We start from the raw sequence: 17,550 nt of genomic DNA on the forward strand, positions 1-17,550 counted from the left end.
AGAGAGGCCCCAAGAATTCATCTGCTATAAGAATGGCAGAAGGAAACAAAGAAAGAAGAAAAGTAAAATGACTTTAAGCCCTTGCTCTGATTCTTTCAAATATAGTTCAAAGACTCCCAGTTCCAAATTCTTACATCTACTGTTAACTGCCTCATCTTCACATCCCCTCACACGGTCAGCATCACATTACACCATGAAATTATGATCTCAGCAATCCCAGTCACATCTGCTCTTTCCCCAATAACTGGAAAATCATATCTAATTACCCACAACAGCATTCAAAAAATAGGTATTAGAGAGCTTTAGTTTTCAGAGAATTAAGAATTAGCTAGGTAGTTCTTTTTTATCAACATTTTACGAGTTGTTTTATTCTAAATAATGTTTCCGCATTATAGGACTATAGAATTTTCCAGAAAGTAAGGCTTTTTGTTTAAGATTCTGAAGGAGGACGAGAATTTATAATTATCACTGTCTCCTTAACAGGATGACATATAAACTTTCTCTTTTAATTCCAGTTTGAAGGTAAGAAGCTGCTAGTATAAGAATAAGGCTATTCTGCTTAATTGTTCAGCATAACTTACCTAAATTTACTTATCTTTATAGTATAACAACATCTCTTTTCTATGCATCATGATGGCTAAGTTCAACACAAGTATTAAAAATACTACTACTAATCGTATTTCTATGATAATCTATGCAATTCCAATAATTTATTTCATTATTGTTTGTTACTAGAATAAATATCTAATTTCTTCTCAACTTACAAAATTTAAAGGCCCCAAAGGCAGCTTCTCAAGACATAAATAGTTGGTAACAGAGTAAAGAAGACTACCAAAGCATCATCCCTATTGTTCCTTCCCCTTTCCAGAAGTCCAAATGAGTCACACCCAGAGGTCCACAGTCAAAGAACCTTGGAGAAGAAGTCCAAATTATAACATAATCACGACATAATATATTGCTCAAGTTGGTCCCCCTCTGCTTGACTAAACTTTAGTTATCTTCCTGACTCAGCCCTTGATCTCTCTTTTCTTAGCGCATTTACTTTAGAAAACATATCATTGTAAAATCCTTCTCTGCTCCTTTGAAATGTAAATATCTCTCAAAGGCCCTAGCCAGTTTTACAACCCACAGATGTCTTTCTCAAAGACCTGGAAGTCATTCCTTTGAAATGTAACCATCCAGGAAGACAGTACCTCTATCTTTCAGTGTCTGTAGGAAGGTAGAAGCCTAAATTTGATAGGTGCCTTGCTCCAAGTTGTAAAACTATCTTCCTTTTCCTGTAGGTAAATCCAATTAGCAAACAAAGGCGGACTTAGCAAACAAAGGCCTCCACGCACCTCTTAAAACTCTCCTGCCCAGCTTTGCGCAGTGGCAGTATCCTAGCCAATGAGGTTTATCCGAGGCGTGATTATTGCTAATTGAAAACTCTCCTGCCCTTTTTTTCCCCCTGGAGTAGAGCTCAGATTGAGTTCCGGTCTCTCCCTCCTGTTGCAATAGCTTTGAATTAGGGCTTGTTTATGCAAAGTTACCAGACTGGGTTACATTCAGAGAAAATTATTTTCCACATTCACTAATAAATAAAGAATTTATATTTCTTATTATTTAGTAAACATGAAAGTTTGCCTACTTTATAAGGAAAAACTGTAATTAAACATATCTTCTAATGCTAAATAATCTCCTAAATAATCTAAAAAAATAAACAGGCATATCTGCAAAGCCAATTCACAAGAATTATACTGAAAGCTGTTTAAAATATGTAACATATATGTAATGATTTAAGAAACCTTAAATAGCCAGGTCTAATTTCCCAACTAAATAATAGAGAACATACAAGTCATCATTTGAACTTGACTCCTTAGGGTTCAAGTCCAAAATCATAGTGTTCAAGTTATTAGCAAACTTAGAGATACTGCTGATTCAACTACCATTGAAGGAAACATGAATACTTTGTCGTTATCTAAGTAAACATTCCTAAATAGAATATATTCTATTCATCAGTTAACCTTTTCTATATTAAAATTATCCTTTTAAATTGTACATTCTTAGAAGAAAATGTTTAAATTTTCTCCTAACTTTACCACTCTAAAAGAAGTGATATAAATACAGTGAAACTCAATAATTGATTTTGATGATAATGAAATAATTTTCTTCCAACTTTTCTTTATCTTATATCCAAAACCTTACTTATTTACTGTGTCTCTCTTCTTTAACATCAAAGGAAATTTGAGACTTTATACTTTGAAATATTTTATGAGGCTGCTCAAATACTGGTTTCTAGATGATATGATCTAGATGGGCTTCCTCTGCTCTGAGATACATATATAGCTAAGGTGGCCACAGAAGAATACACCCATTTCGAATGACTTTACAGCAAATTTCATAACTCATGTATACTCTTATCTCTAACAATTTGCTCTGCTAGGAAAGATTGTCTCTTTTTTTGTTTTGACCTGTACAGATTTCTCTTAAATACTATCTAAAAGCCTTCATTGGCAAATGACTAACTGAAACCAGTATATAAAAGCATGTTAATCTCAGAAAGGATTAACATCATGGGAACACCTCCCCCACCCCCCATTTAATTACCCATATAAGAGCAATTAATCTCATATTTTTATTTACCCAGACTGAACGCACACTTCAATTTCCAATCTTATGTATTTGCCTCCTTTTATGGAGGCATCCTACTTCTGTTCTGTTCTTTTCTATAATATTTAGCCTCCCTTCTCGGAAGTAATGTTATCTTTACCAAAGCAACAAAATTTAGGTTGCACCACAAATGAGCCATGCCTATGTCGTAGCTGTATGGCCTAGCATACCACTGGCTCCTTCCAGGAACTCAAAAATTTCTTAATTGAATGAATGTTTCAGTAAATCAATGAGACCCAAAAACTTGCCTCTCAGAAACTTATCAGCAGAGAGTCTGCATCGGACTTTAGAGCAACGTTCTAAATGTGACCATTGACACCCAGGGGATGAGATGTCTCTGATGTCATCACAAGAAGCCTAATTTCCCCATAGCTGCCCTTCTGTTCAAAGACAGAATTCAAATTATCTAGGCCCACAATGTGCCACCTTTAGATCTTACATTTTAAATTTGTCTGAGTTCAATTTTAGTCTTTTTTTTTTAATGCTTGCTGCCCTTAATTCATTGGAAAAGGATCCAACCAAATCTAAAGTTACAAGTAAGGTGTGATTTCTGTGGAGTACAAGCCAGAGTATGGTCCTTTGTTTTTTCACACCTCAGTTACCAACATGTGATGTGACCTGTTAGAATCTGCAAATTCTATTATTCTAAATAGAATAATAGAATAATTATATTTTATTATGAATAGATCTAATAATAATATCTATCTAAATTCTAGATATTCTTTACCTCCAAGAATTTGGGGGTCCTGCAGCTGCTCCCTGTGCTTGTACTATTCTCTAAAGAAAGAGGTTGTATACCAACTTCATCAGAGAGAGTCTTGGATTCTTTCTGTAGTAAATTTCAGTGTACCTTTTCCGAAAACAGCTCATATTTAATTATAATTAACATATTTAGCACTTTAGATTTTTCACTTCAACATCTAGTTTTTTACCATATAAACAATTAACGCATGTTTTGACAGGTCTTCTCACTTGCAGATGTGCGATAAAACCAGTGGTTTTAACATCTCCACTCCTGCTTGTTCAGATGACACTCCTAGGTCTTTCACAATTGGAATGGATTGATACTGACTTTGGGTCAGGAAGCCAAGTTAGCAACAACACCAGAAAGAGATATAATATTGCTTTTACTCATCCCAAAGGATTGCCATAAAGATCAAACAAAAATATTTTATAAATTTATAGATTTTATTCAAGCCTCTTTACTCAATAAAGATGTATTAAACATTCTTTCATTGGGGAAACCATGGCCCATAAGACATATAAACTGCTTCCCTTAACTATAGATTACCCTCAATTTCTTCTAATAAATTTCCTGTTTCTGGAAAGCACCAAACACACAAACCAGGCATGTTTCTTTAAAGCTTAATTCCATTCCCTCTCTCTTCCCTTTTCTCTCTTAAAGAGGCAAAACAAGCATATAAAAAGACAACTTGCCTTGCAGATTTAAGAACAAGTATCTGTGATGGAAGTTTATGACAAGTATTCAGAAAGTATTAAACAACTCCTAAAATGGATTATCTCCCAGGGGATCCAAAACATGAAGTAGAGGATGTTTGACCTGCATCTCTAGTCTTTCAAATGGAATGGATTTAATAATCTGTATTTGAAAACTAGTCATATTCTTCCCCGTGGTCTGAACTTGACAAGTGGTTTAGGTTGTAAAGAAACTGGCATCTCAAGATACTGGACATTTAAACCTAAATCAAAATAAAAATTTTTTATATTGCTGGATTCAAGGATTTAGAAGCCATAAGAATGGTTTTCCTGGGCTACTCTTGATAATATATGACAAAATTTTTATTTAGGAAGTTATATGTATTTATCAACCTTTTTCACTTTCCCTCCCCAAACTTTAGTCTTCCTTCTTCAAATCAGAGTTTCTTAGAGACTCTATAGCTCAGCCAACAAATTCTTTGAGAACCGCCAGACTCACAGAAGTTGACACACTGGGGTCAAGATGGTTCTAATATTCGTCACACAGATTCACTTAAACCATGTGCATCTCAACCCACAGAGGTGGTAGAAGACAGATGAATATATTATGTATGACCTAGGTATATCTTAACAGGCATATCCTTTTAATGCAGAGAAAAGTAAGTTAAAAATATTACTGAACTTGACTGGTTAAAGGATTTTCTCAAAAATCAAACAAATAATTTCCAAGGCTACCACGAGTGATGCCTGATAACCTTTATAATTTTGGACATCTTGGTATGACAGACATTTGCTTTACGTAGAATTTAAAAAATTTTTTACATGAATAAGACTTTTTCAATTTTTGTGTTTCAGAAGGCTGTAAGAGTTTAGTAGCCTATAACTGAAGTGAGGAAATAAAATGAATCAGTTTTAATATAAAAACTGTTTTAGCAGAATTCAATGGACTGCCTCTTATCCAAATGAATGTTTGTATAATTTTGTATAATCTTTGATTTTTATTGATAAGAATTGATAGGAGTTAAATAAGCTCTAAGTAGAGCTCTCATATTGTTCCCTGAAGGCAACTAAAAAGAAAATTACAAGAACCGTCAGATAAAAAAAAATGGTGGCTATAAAATTGTACAAAATGTGATTTCCATGTGATGTTAGCATTTACACAAAATTTCAAAACTTCACATAGCAAACTTGAAGTGGATTTTCCTTTTTTTTGCTAGTATGATAAACTTTATTTGTTTAATTTTATTTTTTAACATCTTTATTGGAGTATAATTGCCTTACAATGGTGTATTAATTTCTGCTTTATAACAAAGTGAATCAGCTATACATATACATATATCCCCATATCTCGTTACATCTCCTTCCCACCCTCCCGATCCCACCCCTCTGGGTGATCACAAAGTACCGAGCTGATTTCCCTGTGTTATGCAGCTGCTTCCCACTAGCTATCTATTTTACATTTGGTAGTGTATATATGTCCATGCCACTCTCTCACTTCGTCCCAGCTTACCCTTCCCCCTCCCCGTGTCCTCAAGTCCATTCTCTAGATTTTCCTTTTTAAATAAAACTGAAATCAAAATATTTTAAACTGACAGCTTAATTATAAACCTCATTACCACAGGGATCCTTTTAAAATTAGTATTTTTATGAGTAGATAATTTGGGGGACACAAATAGCTTTGTAAGTGTTTAAAAATACACCTAATTGGCATTCAATATAATCCTACGAGATAAATAAAAAACACTGACATACCTCCCACGAACATATAGGAAGAAACTGAGGTACAGAGAGCATAGAGGCAGCAGGCATATATTCTCCTAGTTGCCGCTCTCAGGCTAGGGTACAAACTACAATTATTAGGGAAGTCATTATGGTAATAAACAAACAAAATAAATATAAGAGGAAACCCAACCCAACCCTAAATTTGGATATTCAGATTATATTCTGAAGATATTTAGATTTGGAGGAAGAACCAAATTTAGCCTCTCATAATTTCACAAACAAGGGCATAAACCAAAAATACCACTAAGGATGAAAAGGAGACATACTTTGCAGCGAGGGAAAGTGGCTGTCCAAACACACCGGTAGACTCAGCCATGCACAGATTCTGACATGATGATGTCTATCAGAGTCATCCTTGTCGAGCCATGTCAAATGTTAGGAATTCTTATAGAAAGTGGCTCTTGTGCTAGCTATTCCTACGTGGACAGGAGAGGTGGCTACAGAAAAGATTCTGCTTTTCCCAACACTACCTCTCCTGACTGCTTAGTTCTCTACCTGGTTAGATCAGGGAAGTTTACCTGCATGATAGGCACACTTTGCCCCCCAAAGCTCCTGTCTTTTCTGCAGAGGCAATATCAGATAAATTGGCCCACCTCTGTTGACAGAACGTAGGCAGCATCCAGAGACACAGAACAATTGAAGCTGGTAGAAGTCTGTTAGAATTCTCAAAGGAAAACTATGAAAATAACTCCTAAGACAGAAATAAATAAATCCATCATGGCCACACACGCGTTCACTCACTCCTAAGTAACCAACTGGAATTCTCAAGACGTGGATTGAAGTCCTCAATTCTATGGGCAGAAGCAAGCTCGAACCGGGATCTGAGTTTAGATGTCTCATGTGACAACTTATGCCTCAGCTTTACGTGTTGATCATTTTAACCTTCGGCCATTGAAGACATAAATCGAATTCAGTAGATCAAATCCTGGTTATATCACTTAATTATTTTCAAACCTTAACCACTCTCCAACCTCCAGCTATATAGCATAACTAACTTGACAGTCCTAGAAAAGATTTTCATTCTGTCCTTTAGTCATTTTTAGCATGTAAGAGTGCCAGAGCCTCAATCACCCTTCCCAAATCTAATGACCATCCTAGGCTTCACAGCTTAGTGCTATTTCTAAAAGTCTCTTCGTCATTGGCTCTATTTTTTCCCCCAATTTCTGACTTTTTCGTTTACCATGTTAATTTTTCTTTAATTCTCTCCTCCCTATTCCCAGGGCTGCATTCTGTCTGTTTTGAAAATGTGTTCTGATATATTTCCATTGTATTTTTCCTTTCACCTCTGCCTTCAGTTTTTCACTGTCAGTTTTCTTTATAGGATTTTGCTCTTTTTTACAAATAGGTCTACCCAATATGTCTCTCTCTGAATTATCAATAAGTACCTATAAGTCAGCATAAAACTGTACATATATAACTACCAAAGGTATCTTGATACTTGACCTTATAAAGTACTTTTTCATACATTGCATTTTGATATTTTCAACCACCTTTTACCTTGGTAATTTTATTATCAATCACATTTTACAGATAAGAATACTGAGGCTCAGAAGAAATATATGACATCTACCGAGTCACATGGCTAGACAGTTGCCATGTTTTCTGACTATAAATTCTATGACTTTTCATTACATCATTTGACTTTTCTATAAAGTTTAGCTTTTGAAAAACTATCTTTTCCTAATCAGATGGTAATAACTGCTAATTGATAATCACGCACTACAAAGTTGTTAAATTAGAAAGTAAAATTACTGAATAAAAAGTCTTCCTACCCTCTCCCAAAATAATTGCTGTTAATAACTTTTTGTGTATTTATAGATTCTTTTATTTATTATTATTATTAGTTATATCAGATATAGGATCAAAGTATATATTATTTTCTACAACCCTATTTTAACACTTTTTTTAGTTAAAAATCTTAAACTTCACCTTAAAACTCCCCTGTAACTAGCAGATACTCACTTGAATCAATAGAATGGAATGGAATAGGATAGGATAGAATAGAATAGAATAGAATAGAACAGAATAGAATAGAATAGAATAGAATAGAACTGAATTAGAAATAGGTTGGGATCTGGCCCCAAATGGTCCCTCTGTGTTGGCACTTTATTGGGCATTTAAGGCAGTGTCACATTCAAGTTACAATGTTCAGATTATGGAAAGATCAATTAGAACTATTATGGTAAAATAGCACCAGACTGTTTGACAGAATCCAACTGATAACATTGTTTAATTATTCTTCCTGCAGTGCAGGACTTCATAGCATCTTCAAACTCTGGGATTCTGAAGGAGAACTTTGGTCTGATGTTAGGTTCCTTGTTCATGCTGATAGAATTTGACCTTCAACTTCAACAGCATTATTTCCATTTTATTCCCTTCTCATACAGGAAATTTTGGATTAAAACTATCTACCATATTTCCAGATGATTACAAGAGAAATCAAATACTAGCTTTCATATTCTTTGTTCTCAAAATGAATGCATGTGCTATATTGGGATAATTCCGGTCAGCCAAACCCAAGTGATTGGATTCATGATTCAGAATGTGTTAGAATTCACTATATAGTATAACTGTCAGTAACAACATGACATGTCTTAAGGATAGTCTCAGATTTCCTGCAATTGCCCTATTTGTGGTATCACTTCTATGTCACAAATTCTGGATTTTTAAAAAACTTACGTTTCCTGCTGTTTTTTGTTTTTGCTGTTTAATGAAGTCACAAACTTTTCTAAGGTCATAGTTGTTCCTCTATGATCTTTACTTCAGTTTTTTAAAAAGCTGCATTAAGTGGTGAATATATTAAATTATTTAATTGATCCAAAGGTAAAAGAAGCCTAGAAACAAATATAAAATCATCTATATTGCTAAATTATACGATCTCTTAGCAATGATTAAATGCAGGGGTAATGATTTATACACAGAGGTAAAACATTGTATGCTATATCTTACACAAATTATTCCCAATTGGATATGAATCAAATATTTATACTTTAAAATGGAATACAAATGACTCCTGCAGTAGTTACTAATGAGATGAGCTAAGAAGAGAAAATATCCCAAACTCCTTCATTGCTATGATAAGTTACATCTTTCTAAGCTATCACTTTGTCCCCATCTTATAACAACAGAATTTTTTAAAAATCGTGTGCCAATTAGTATTATTTACTTCAAGTTCAAAGGCATACTTTCGAATCCCAGTGAGGGGAAATAGGGAGAAATACTGAAAAATGAGGTATTGAGAAATCTGTAGATTTCTGAGCAGAAGCATGCAGAATAGTATTGGCATAAATGAACACAAAGGCAGACAGAAGCATCCTATTAAGGAGGTGCACGGTGCTAGAGATGCCTGGTTGGCTGGAGGCTATGGATGCCTTATTCCTAATGATAACCACGAGATGAGGTGAGAGAAAGGCAAGCTTTGTAGCAATGGGGGGCTTAAATTCTGCCATCTACTACAAATCTTATTGTAATGAAAGTGGAAAAGCTAACAAATATTTTCCTCGCCCTGCTAACAATTTTATCTAGAGAAGGAAAAGAAAGTTGTTAGGATAATTTCTCTTCAATGCTTAATTCAGACCAGCAAGAAGGGGAAAGATAGCAACTAGTTAGAAACATACTGTAGGCATTTGGAAAGGGCATTTCAAAAAGGCAAAGAAAATTTAGGCATGATCCCATGGTCAGAATTATGGAATGGGACATGGCTCACAATGAATGCAAGATACAAAATTTAAGAAAAATCATGACCTGCAATAGTCTTAGAGCAAAACCTATAGTTGTATTATTGAGGACAATGAAACCAATTTATTATAAAAATAACCTTACACAAAGATTGGGTCTCTAAAGCATCCCAAGAAATTCCTGGGGTTCAGCATGCAGCTAGAACCCGAATGCAACCTGGTGATGATTCTTGGAAGTTCCACTTAACTCACTTATTTCTTGAGACATGTCTCAGGATTCTTTATTTGTTTCAGTCCAATCTAACAATTATTACCTTCATACAGAATTACAGCTTTGTTTAGGGCATCACTGAAATGAGGTCTTACTGTGATATGTTTTCTACATAATTCCTGCAATAACATTATGGTTATCCCACAGACAGTAAGCATATTCTTCTCTTTTAAGGAACAAAATAGGCCACTGATTAACTGGGTAACTAAATACAATAGCGTTTTGTGATCAGTTGTGATAAGGATATCAACATAATCTGTTCCTAGTAAGATCTAAAATATCAAAGGTTGAGAAGAATTTTATTCACACAATTGCTTTCCAGTTTGGTTTCATAGATGGGAGGAAAATGCATGAAGTATTTGAGGAGTGTGTAAATGAACAAAGGTAAAGCAATATTATTAAGTGAATAGCTAGATGGGACTTCCTGGAATCTAAATAGGTACCAGGTCGTGTGTAAAAATCTAAACACTTATAATCTTATTTATTCCTCAAAAAACTTCTATGAAGGAAGAGGGGGTTGGGATAACACTTCTCTGAATAGAATTTCTGGTAAAGTTCTAATTTTTGGAAATGGTTAATGTTTTACATACTTAAAAAAAGAAAATGGACAACACTTTGGGGAGGGACCCAAATCTAAAAACCCAAAACAGAAACATGAACAGAGTCATGTTTTTATATCAAATGAATAACATAGCCACATTGGGCATGGTGGCAGAGGGGGAGAATTCAGGTAACTTTTAGACTATTTGGACTTTGCATATTTGGACTATATACCCTCAGTCTGAAGACACAAAGAACTCTAAACAATTATTGAATTCTACATAGCAGGTATCTTTTTTCAGATTTATTGGTTAATACTTCTGAAACTACTTTCTATGTATTCTCGGACTGAACAAATAAATAAATATATTGTGGATAATGAGATCTAGGTCTTGTACTGTCAGAGAAGGGAGTTACAAATGTGGGAAAGATGAAAGATGATGCTGGTTGGAATTGAAACCAACTTGAACTTGTTTGAACTTGAACCAGTTTGAACTTACAACTTTTATGACATAGATAGAAGGAAGGAGGGTAGGAAGGGAGGAAGAAATTACATATATATATATGTATGTATGTATATATGTGGTGGTACATACACCCATCTCTGTGTGTGTAGCCTAGTTCTAACTGCTAAAAAGCCTAGAAGTACTGACATTCAGTAGCAACAACAAGTCCACCAGGCTCTAAGATCTTGCTTTCGAAATACCTTTCTTTTACTCCTATAAACCGAAGCATTTTGATGAAATTAATGATTCCAGGAGGTAGTCAGGGAAGATAAGACCTGAGTCTGAAGTGACTTCTTATGCCAGAAATTAGGGATGTATTCAAATAATGATGGAGTCATGTCAAAAGGATATAAGGGTCAGCTGGAGGGGGGCTCTCTCTACTCAAATGTGGAGCTACAGTGTCAAAAAAAATAATTATATGAATTTATAAGCTTAACTCGAAAACATGTTCTTGGTAGATAGAAACTTACTTAAGTGACCAAGTGATCTAAGTTATTATCACCATAATGGGCCAACATAATGGGACAAATGGACATCATATTTCTCCTGATATGATGCACAGCAAAGGACATGCCATAGCTTTCTTATCCCTAACGAAAGTGCACAAGTACATCAAATTATGAGGAAACAAAGGACAAACCTAAACAGAGAGACAGTCTGCAAACTAACTGGCCTACATCATTTAAAAAACATCTATGTCATGAAACAATATCAAGATTGAGAAACTGTTTTACAGTAAAAGAGATTAAAGAGACATGAAAATTGAATGCACAGCATAAGATGGTATTTGCTTTGGATATAAAAGACATTATTGGGACGACAGCTGAAAACTGAATAAGGTCTGTGGATTAGATAATAGTATTATGACTAGTAACTGTTAATTTCCTGCCTTGTCTAAGATAATGTCTTTATTTTTAGGAAATGCACACAAGTATTTAGTAAAAGGAAAGGGGAGTCATGCCTGCAACTTTTTCTCAAATGGTTCAGGGCAATAATCATACACAGAGAGAGACAGAGAGAGAAAGGGAGAAAAAGAGAGAGGGAGGGAAGAGGAGAGAGAGACAGAGAGGAAGGGAGACAGACAGAGACAGACAGAGACAGAGAGAAAAAGTAATAAACTTTGGGGATTCCAAGTGAAGTGTACACAGGAATTCTTTGTACTATTCTTGCATTTCCCCCTGTAACTCTGAAATTATGTCAAATAATTTTTTTTCAGTTTTTAAAAAGCTCAGTGATGTAATTTAATTACTGCCCTGATTTAAGGGTAAGTCAACTCCACACTCCGAGTCACACATTCAGCACGACAGCCGACATTTGAGCTTAAGTCGGCTTAACTTCAGCCTCTAAATTCTTAGCCACTACTTGGTTCTGTCCTGCCAGGCTCCATTCATGGGAGAGTGTCTCACAAATAAATGCCAGCTGTCATATATACCAAGGAGGAAAAAAAAAAGAGAAGCATTGCTCTAGAACCTGAAACTGCATTGTTCAACATGTGGTCACCGTGTAATCACTATCTACATCTACCTATTTAAACTTAAATTATCAAAATTAAAAATTTGGTTCCTCAATCACACCATTCACGTATCAATTGCTCAAAAGCCAAAGGTGGCTACTAGCTACCATACTGGACTGTATAGATATAGATTATTTCCTTCATCTCAGAAAGTTCTATGGAACTCTGCTGGTCTAGACTCCAGACTGTTATGGAATTTGATAGGATGCGCCTTACAACCATCCACTGTTGCATGCAGGGAGCAGAGAAGATTCCCACATTCCACTTCACCTGGGGAGGGTGCACTGTGCTGGTTAGGAGTATGGACTCAAGACTGTCTCCATCCTGACTGTCTAGGTTCAAGTCCAGGCTCTACAACTTACCAACTGTGAGTCACTGGGCAAGTAACATTACAATTCTTTTTTTAGGTTGCCTCATCTCTAAAATGGGGATAAATGTAGTGTCTACCTCATGGAATTGTGTGCGGTTTAAAAGTGTGGAGTAAAGTACTGAAAATATCACTCCTTTATAACTCAAAGGGAATGTTTTGGGTCATATCAGGGGCAGAATGAAAAACCCCTTATGTATAAAATAAAATATGCATTTCATATCCATTACATCCCTGTTTAGGAAGAAAATCAAGTACCAGTGGTGTGGTTGAACTTAATGACTTTTAAGGTCTCTTTCAATACAGAGACTCTATGATTCCACGATATTAAGCCATTGTCATTCTGCCTTAGAAATGGCTTTATAATGGTTAGCATTTATAATTTTCAAAGATAATTTACATGTATCTCCTTCACAGAGACTAGGAGAATTGTTTTTAAAATTTTACAGATACATAAATTTACATTCTAAAAAGTTAAATCACTTGCCCAAAGCTAAATAATCAGCAAGTGGCAAAGCCCAGGACTGAAGACAGGACTGGTAATTCCAAGATCTTTATGCCATGTAACTCCATTAGTTATGCATTCATTATATATTTGTTGAGAACATAGTATGTACTGGACATGCTGGTACATACTGGGAAAATGATAACGAATATGGAGAACTGTTTCCTACGGTCAGTATAAGGGACAGTCTAGTTCAAGACCTCCAAACTGATCACAGAATCTCAGTTGAGAGAACTTCATTTGATTTAGGATTGCACAGAGAAAAGTCAAGTAATTCTGTACCTCTCTGGGTTTGTGTAGCCCTAAGGAAACTTTTATAAAGAAATATTTAGATGTAATTTTTTGATGCAAGATAAAATATATTGAAATTTCTTCAGTGATAGTAAAAAATGTGTTGATTTCAAAATATTACCCCTTATCTTCTCTTAGACCTAAACTTGTTCTAATACAGTTTTCATGAACTACAGAGACATGTAAAAAAGATGTTCTTTTGCTTATTTATAAAATCCAAGCATTATTTATTTAAAGTTTTCACCTCATTCTCACCATCTTTTATTTTTTCCTGACCCTGTCTCTGCAATACTTTGTGATTCAAGCCATAGCAGAAATTCCAAATAAAATTAATTAAATAACATTGTAATAATCTCAGAAATACCATGTAAACATACTGTGTATACATATAAATTGATTCCAAACACCGTTCATTGTTAAATATGACTGTACCATGGTAGAATACCCAAAAGGAGGAAGTCTGGTCAGGTACATCTTTGTAAGTAGCATTTTTACTTATTCTATCCACCCTGAGCATTAGAATCATGACCTGAGCTGTACAAAACACATTACTGAAATGTTTCAGAGTCTTAGGAATTTTAGTGCACAAAATTAGAATTTATTGTATGGATAAAAATCCATTTTAAGGATTCAAAGACTCATCAATGACCATAAATTTCAGTATTCTTTATTTATGATATATTAGTATTCTCTCCTTAAGTATTTTTTGATTAAAAATAATAGCTAGCTTCTATTGATTGCTTTCTACCAGATACTCTGACAAGTGTATTTTTGTTACAACAGTCTTAAATACCATTTCCATTGTAATATTCCCATTTTATGATTGGATAACTGAAGCCATAAATAAACAGAGTCATAAAGTGAGGGAGAAATAATTTGAAATCAGGTATGTTTGACCAGAATTCCTACTCTTAACTATCTCTTATGCTGACTTCTATTATTACAGCATATTAGGAAAACATTAAAGTAGTAAAAGAATGAAATTAATTACTTATAATCACACTATATAACAACTATACTGAACATTTTGATTTGTTTCCTTTTAATCTTATTTTGTGGTCATCATGGTCTTAAGTACCATGAAAGTTATATTGGTAAGTAAGATGGATGCCTTTCCTTTTAAAAATTAAAGATCCAGAGAAGAAAATATATATTCAATTAATAGTGCAGGGATTGAAAGTACGGACTCTAGAGTCAGATTGCTTAAGAATGAATCTTAGTACTTTATTTATAAGCAGCACGACTTTGAACAAATTAGCTATCTGTCTAAACTTTGATTTCCTAATCACTAAGGGTTCATTATTATCGTTATGCTCATCGTCATATGATGCAAACTTAAATGAGATAATACAGGTAAAAGCAAAGTTCAGGGGAAACATGGAGGAGAAGGAAGAGAATTAATTTCAACTGAACAAATCATAGAAGGCTTTGAATTGCCAGTTGAGACTTCTTTTATACATACAAAATAACAGCAATATTTAATGGGCTCTTTCCCCCTTTCCTCAATGAAAAAAATATTCTCAAAGTGGTTATGTGGGACTTTTAATTAAAAATGCTTATTCAGAGATCTTTCGGTTGCAAAGTTTACAAAAATACATCTGACTGCATAAAATTAAGAAATGAAAAGCATCTGAATTTTTGAAAACTCAACTGCTTCTTGAATTTGTATTAAAATAATCTCAATGTGTTTAAGCCATTCCAATATCCCTTAGCACACATTTATAAATAATATAGTCATACATTTATCTATGATGTATATTCTGCCTTTTCATTTTCATCTGTTGAATGTCATCTATTAGCTCATAAAACAACTCAGTGGCAGGTACTACAACTATAACTTTCTTTGTGACCTTGTAAACCATCTTATAAAAGTGCAGTGAACACTCTTATTAAATATTATTGTTTTACTAGCAAGACGTGGTCACTACATTATTAACCTAATCATAGATTCCCATGACTTTAATTTAACTGACATTTTTCTTTTGAGTCTGTTAATCAGAAGACAGGCTCCTACATATCCCTCAAAAAATAAAAGTATTTGTATATATTTTTAAATTTGGATTTTGGCAGTTAGCTTAGTAGTTCACTCTGCCTTAGTATTTCAAAAGGACTAAATTTCATAGCTCTCTTGAGCAAAAAACATCCTGATGGTACTCTACAGTATATTGACACTAATATATGGTGTCTGACGCTGGCAATGCATACACAAATCGTTTCATGTGTTGGTCTCCAGGAGAATGCATTTCTATTATGCCTGAGCTACATAATACACATTACTGAAATATTCCAGAGTCTTAGGAATTGTGGCATACACAATTGGACTTACTTGTACAGATAAAAATCTATCTGAAGGATCCTATTTAAGGCTTTTAAGCATCTCCAGAGAAATATTAACACAATGTTTTACTAACTCTTCCAACATTTGATGTACAGAACATTTGCTACTACTTAGCATCCAAGAAGCTTTCTACTGGAGGGAGGTGACAGAAACCTCAAAATAAGAGGTGGGTCTCCACCTGAAGCCAAGGGAAGCAGAGAATAGCCATGCAGGGCCCTGGAAGCTTGGGCATGGACACATACTATGGGTTATGGGCCACTAATATACACCATCCCAACTTGGACTTTGGTATCTTAACAAAGCAAGGCAAAGATGTAAGGAGAGTTAGTGATTATTCTGGGCACAGGAACAGAGGTGTCAAGAGACTATGGCACATATCACAGTCCAGTGACAAAGGTACCAATGGAAGAATTATAAGCAGACCATCCCCTTGTTCTGCCTGATCCCTTTCTGCATTCAGCTGTCCGGGCTTCGCTTGGTATCCTGCTTCCCTTGACATCTTTCCCAATCTTGGATTCAGCAGATTTGGAGAGTTCTCTGATAATCTTCCAACACATTCTTTTTTTTTTTTTCAAGTTCCCTAGAGCTGGGTTCTGTTGTTTAGAACCTGGAAACATTATTTTTATACCCATCAAAATTGTTTTTAAATTATCCATGCTTTTATTACAAAAGCAGTAACTTTATTGTCTGTGTGTTTGCATAACACATATAAGCACAAATAGTGAAACTAAAATAATCAACAAGTCATCAATAACTCTCTACCATCTAACAATAATATTCTAAAATTTTGTTTGATAATCCTTCCTATCTTCTGTTTCCACATCTCATTCTCAATTAGTATCGCTCTCCCAGTACATCACTTATGCATTTTAACAAGCTGCCACCATAATACTGCCTTGAAATTTGAGTTTTGATTAAGTATCTCATCAACTTTTATAGAAATTGAAGGTTCTTCTTTAACATCACACAGGATGCATAACATTTCCTGGTATGGATGCCCTATAATTAATACTATAATTTCTGGCCATTCAGACTGAATAGTTTTTCCTTTCCATTATAAATAATTCGACAAGGAACATCCTTTATATAAAATTTGTTCCCAACTAATCTCTCTCTATATTGTTTTGTTTGTTTGCTTTTGTCCAGGTGGTGCTCTGATGAATAATGCTCCATGAATAACGCACCTGCTATGAGGGCCATTTGCACTGTTCAGTAAAGTACTGTCAGTTTAGCCAGTAAGGCCTTTTCTATGTTACCAAGAGTTTTATCTCTCAAGCTTGAAAAAGGACCAACCAGCTCATAAGGCCACAGGAAAGCCCTCTTGTCCCAGAGCCTGTAGCTTTCAGTTCTCTCAATCAGTCAACCCTGCCCTAATATAGCTCCCCAGAAAAGCAAATTACATAGGCTTGCTGCATGAACCGATGTTGGCAGTTTTACAGGTAGGAATGAGGCTTTGGCAGGCAACCAGCCCGGAAAGGAGAGAACAGCAAGCGAGAGGCTCTTCTCACATCAACGATTTCTCAGTCTCTTCCCTGGAAGAATCAAGCCCACTCTGAGCACCTATGGCATCACTGTCTTACTTAAGCAAAAAAAAAATCCATGTTACTATTGTACCTTTCTGAGATAAATTATTTTTTATAGGATTTGATATGGGAGTACTTAAAAACCTTACAG

At 34.8% G+C, this 17,550-nt stretch overlaps 1 protein-coding gene and 1 pseudogene across 1 annotated transcript in view; one reads left to right on the forward strand and one right to left on the reverse strand.

Moving 5' to 3' along the window:
• The window catches only part of SYT1 (synaptotagmin 1), a 538,616-nt gene that overhangs the window by 462,566 nt on the left and 58,500 nt on the right, over positions 1–17,550 (reverse strand). The gene's annotated exons all lie outside the window — the stretch shown is intronic.
• On the forward strand, positions 1,358–1,433 carry LOC117314385 (U4 spliceosomal RNA; annotated as a pseudogene).

Source organism: Tursiops truncatus, chromosome 11 (assembly GCF_011762595.2).
Source record: "Tursiops truncatus isolate mTurTru1 chromosome 11, mTurTru1.mat.Y, whole genome shotgun sequence".
NCBI lineage: Eukaryota > Metazoa > Chordata > Mammalia > Artiodactyla > Delphinidae > Tursiops > Tursiops truncatus.